Here is a 5,239-nt window from a genome sequence, read left to right on the forward strand (position 1 = left end):
TTTAAGAAAAGAAGGCGGGCTTTGTTTGTTTTCAGGGAAGGGAAAGTGGGGGCCTTGGTCCTGCTTTTGGGTGAGCTCTTTCCGGGGGGGGGGGGGGGGGGGGGCGCGGTATGCAAGCAGAGGCTAGGTGAGACATTCACTCATTCATTTGGCAACTTTGGAGCAACCGCTGTTCTCTGGCCCTGATGGGGCAGCAGGGATGCAGTGTAGGTGAGACAAACCCAATCACTGACTGCATGCTGTTCCCAGAGCAATGGAGACATTTATAGGGGCTCTGATGGCCAGAACGTCAGGGATATGACAGGGTGAGTGGCCAGACTTTGAAATTCTAAAATGATCTTAAGCAAATGCATATTTTTAGCTTTCTAGCTATTTAAGCCTGGCCTATTCAGGTATCTCTGGCTATGGAACAAATCCTGTCAAAATATAGTGGCTGACGGGGCAGATTTGCTGATCTCACTGGGCTTGCTCACATGGCTGCATGTGACTAGTGGGTCAGCCAGGCCTGGGTTCTGCTGGGACGGGTGGGCCAGCTGGGCCTCTCTCGATTTGGCCTCAGGGCCTCGCTCCGCACGGGCCTCTTACTATTTAGTAGTCCAGCCTGGGCTCTGACCTGAGGCTGGGCTGGGCTCCAAGGGGGTGAGAGCAGAGCTGCAAGGCCCCTGAGGCCTGGGCTTCAGGACATGTACAGCTTCATTCCTGTCACATGCATTGGTCCCAGGAAGTCACGAGGCCAGCCCAGATAAAGGGCGGGGAAACAGACTTCTTCTCTGAATGGAGCCACATTTTAAAGGGTGTGTGTGTCCTGGGCTGCAAGGAATTGGTGTCATTAAATAGCTACCTCACTGGCCTTCCCCAGAAAGAGTTCAGACCAGTGACAAATTGCTCTCTTCTCTCAACCTCAGCTTCTCTCTCTGTGCAAAAGAGGCACTAGGTATGGTGGGCCCTCTGTCCGTGTGTGTGTGTGTGTGTGTGTGTGTGTGTGTGCAGGGCGAGACCCAGGTGTAGAAACATTGACTGTATTATATCAGAGACATGTAAGCACAACTGTAAAAGGAACTGCCAACCTAGACTTGAGTCCCATTGGCCCACTACTTCCCATTCATCTCTTCCAGGCACTGACCCCTGGCCATTCCCAGTGCTCCCTCCCCATGACAATAACTGCTGCCAATCAACGGAAGGGCATGTGACTCAAGCAGGCCAATCAGCTGCCTTCCCTGGGACAGATACCGAAACCCAAGGAGACAGAAGTTCTCATTTTCCTGGAATTCTTAACTGAGGCTGTTGATGGCTACATACCAGGGGGAAGGAATGAGGCCCACATTAGCTCAAAGAGAGCAGCAAGAAACAGAAATGAGTTTCAGACAGCACCGGAGCCCCATCACCAGCCCCAAGCCCTGGTGAGTACCACTCTCCATTCCAGTCACCAGCCACCCTAATTTCTCCCCCAGCTGCATAAGCCAATCAGTTCTCTTATGTTTAAGCTACTTGATGTTGAGTTTCTCTCTTGGAATTGAAAGAGGCCCAAGACACACAAACATTGTCTCCTGAGCAGCTACCACCACAACTAAACAACTGAGAGTTGAAAGCAGTCTTTCAGAAGTGACGCCCTCAGTAGACACAATAGGTGGCATTTTGTTATGTGCACCCAGGAAAGAACCCTCTGGGCTGGCCCTGGCCCTCTAGCCTGCTCCCTGATCCTGTAAAACAGCAATTGCTTATCCTCGGGAACAGAGGAGGAGAACTAACCCAGTGGGCAGAGGCTCGTCGGCCCTCAGCACTGGGTTTGCATCCAGGCTCTAGCGCTCACTGACTATGATACGAGATCTTGCAGAAATTACCAGACAGGCCTGGGCTCCATGTGCTCATCTGCAGAACCAGGCCTGTCCCACCCACAGGCACAGAAACTGCCTGGCACACAGTAGGTGCTTGGTCAACAATGTTATTTCTTTCCCTCAGTGTTATCTCCCTGGAACCTTGGGAGGGAATGGTGCAGTGGTTTTCCCACTGTACAGATGATGAAACCCAGGATTGCAGAAGCTGGGTGGCTTGCCCGGGCTCACAGTGGGTAAGTGAAGGAGGAGAATCTGGGACCCAGGCACAGGTGCTATAATGACATGCCTGCTGCTATTTGATCCTCCTCCCCCTTGCCTGGAAGCTCTGGCCTCATGGGGCACCCCAACCCCTGGGCTACTCTGCCCAGACCCCCAGTTCACCTGCCTAACTAGGAAGGCTTTTCTAAAAAGCACCCTGCAGTCTCATTGTGTCCACAATGTTCGTGTCATCCTATGACACAGGTAAGGGTCGAGACCCAAGACCTGGATTCTGGAGCAAAAAAGTCCTTGGGGTTATCTAGTTTAACCCCCTCACTGACAGATGGGGTGACTACAGCTCAGAGAGGGCAAAGCAGTGATCGGCTGTTACACAGCAAACTACTGATGGGGCTAAGAATACAACCAGATTGCCACTCCCCACCCCCATCCAGGGCTTCTGGAGACAGCTGACTCACCCCTACCCATCTCCACCAAGGTCTTGGCCCCAAGGGAGGGAAGTTAAAATGAGTGAAGGTTGTCAATAGAGGTCAGCACAGCAACGGAAACTGTGGCTTCCCCTCCCCCCATGCTCTTTCAGCCTGGGTGTCCCCTGGATGGGCCGTGTGCGGGGGTGGGGGTATAAAGGTGTGTGCCCTTGACCAATGGCAGTCAGGCAGGGACTGAGAAGCCCGCTGACAGAAGCCCCCAGCACATCTGGGCAATCAGATAACCAAATCACCATGGGTCACAGAGGAGAAGGAAAATATATTAATGTCCACAGCAGCAGCACCCAAGAGCATGCCTACCCTGCCCAGGTCAGAGCCTCCTCCCTCTGGGGCAAGCTTGCAGTCCAGGTGGACAGCACAGGCTTGACACACAGTAGCCCTTGAGGAGGCCCCGGACAGAAGGAAGGAGGAGGAACAGAGAAGGGGAAGGTCAGCTGGTTCTAACGATGAACGAAAATTCTTCTCACATGTGTCTTGGGGAATACCCGGATGTCTGAGGTGGTAAAGTACTCCCTCTTATACAAATGGAGAGCCTGGGGTGCAAGGAGGGGCAGACCCTTGTCCCAGGTCTCCCTTGACTCTCAATCCAAGGTTTTGCCATCACTTCCTCATGCCCTGATCCCCACCCAGGGCAGGGCTGTTCCAGACCTAGCTGATGCCTAGCTCTTGATTCTGGAGATAGAGCAGAGTAGCTGGGAGGAGCCCAGGAAGGGTCAGGGCTGCACTTCAGGAGTCTGGGATCTTCTCCTGGCTTCCCTCTCAAGACAATGGAAAGTCACTATCCTCTGCTCCTGTTGCAATGGGAGCCACCAGCTACATGCGCTCACAGCCAGAAAGATCTGGGTTCAAATATCAGCTCCAATGCTTTATTGATTTTCAGAGATTGGCTGCCTCCTGCACGCCCCGTACAGGAGATTGAGCCTGAAACCCGGGCATGTGCTCTGACCTGACCAGGAATTGAACGAGAAACCTTTTGGTGCACGGGAGGAGGTGCACGGGAGGACACCCGACCAACTGAGCCACACAAGCCAGAGCCAGCTCCTCCCTTTCAGCCTCGGCTTTCACATCTATGAAATGGGGATACTAATCCCCATCTTGGAGGACATAAAGGATCTGATGGGACTGTATTATTCCCATTTTATGGCTGAGGAAACTAAGGCTTCGGGGAGTTTAAGCAACGTGCTCCAGATCGCACAGCTAAAAATAAAGTTGGGCAGTCAGTATTGGAACCCAAGTCTATGTGACTCCACATTGCCTTCTGTGCCTACTCTAGCTGGGAGCCAAAGGACGGCTTATGGAAATGTGTGGAGGCAACTGACTTAGCTTCCCAAGTGAGCAGACCGCTAGACCGAGAGGAGGGTGCATCCCAATTGGACAGAGGCCTCCTAGAGTGCCTCTGGTTGTGAGGTGCAGAGTGTCTTGGGGTAGAAGAGCTAAGGACACTCTTGACCCCTAGAGGCCTTGGTCCCCAGCCTCTTGGGTGCAGCAACCTTGTCTCACCCACCCCTTCTTAGATGCCTTATCCAAAGCCCCACTGCTTTCCAGAAGCTTTTATAACTATTGACTTCCCAGCAGTGCCCTGGGAGAAGAGATGGGGCTCCTGGATGCTCTTACACCAGATTGCATGTGGTCACAAGGACATTCATGTGACTAGTATGTGCATTTGGTGTTGCCCGCTTGGAAGCTGTGTGTGCAGGGAAGCACACGTGTGCTTGTGCATGAACTGGTTGGGGGCAGTCGTATTTGCCACATCTCGAAGATGTGTGTGGCCATTTCATTCCCATGTACTATTGAGAGTGTGTGGGCATATGGTGTATGCAAGTATCTCCTGTTTGGGACCATTTGAGGGGTGATGTGTCCCAGCCCTGTGTGCAAGATGGACTGGCTATCCATGTGCGGAGGGTACTTGTATGGCTGAGAGCCTGAAGTGGGCTCTGTGGACGCAGACGTGTTTGTTGTATGTGAAAGGTACCTGGTTTGGGCAGCCTATGGGTGACACTTCACGGGCAGCTGCAAAGAATGGGGAAGAGAGTACCAGGAGGTTTGGAGGACCTGAGACAAGCCCCTTCCCATTAAGTGTATGTTTCATCTTTTGCTAATGAACTAGATCTTCCTTGGGACTGAGAACCCTGGGGCTGCGGGGGAGATGGAAACCATGGAAACCTCAGCACCTGAAGCAGCAAAATGGGGAGGGGCCTGCATCCTCAGCCAGGAAGGCCAAGGTGGGGGATTAGGAAGATGGGCAGTCACCCAACCAGAAACACAGCGCCAGCCCCAGGCCCGGAGGCACCAATGTGGTCCCCTTTAGCTTCTGAAACCCAGTCCTCCGCCGGTGACCCTTGGGGACCGGGGCAAGGTGGCCAAATGCTTGCCCCACCGGCATCCCAGAGGCTCAGATGCCTGACGCCTTGGCGCCTAAGGTTTACAGCGCGCTTCCCAGCTCAGAGCCCTTGCGCCTCCTTTCTCCTCAGAGCTCAGGATGGCGATCCCCTTTCCAGAACTGGGACCAGAGGCCTTGGGAAATGGCCCCAGGAAGGACGGACTGGTCCGCCCGCGCAGTTCTCAGATGCCCGGCACCCTAGCTGCACACCTAGTGATGCCCGCCCGGGCTCCAGACGAGACAGAAATGGGACTTCCCTCTGAGCTGTGGCTTCCTCCTCTGTTACACTAGACGTGCTGGGGCTCTTTGTCGGACTGCTG

The 5,239-nt window shown here is 53.8% G+C and overlaps 1 long non-coding RNA gene across 1 annotated transcript; it reads left to right on the forward strand.

The window, feature by feature from the left end:
* The first annotated feature begins 1,182 nt into the window (after positions 1–1,182).
* LOC111824903 lies at positions 1,183–3,458 on the forward strand. The gene is made up of 3 exons (XR_002827961.1): positions 1,183–1,400; positions 1,960–2,068; positions 3,420–3,458. It is a non-coding gene; the product is annotated as an uncharacterized LOC111824903 (long non-coding RNA).
* Positions 3,459–5,239: the final 1,781 nt, after the last annotated feature.

This window comes from Myotis lucifugus, unplaced genomic scaffold (assembly GCF_000147115.1).
Source record: "Myotis lucifugus unplaced genomic scaffold, Myoluc2.0 scaffold_10975, whole genome shotgun sequence".
Lineage (NCBI taxonomy): Eukaryota > Metazoa > Chordata > Mammalia > Chiroptera > Vespertilionidae > Myotis > Myotis lucifugus.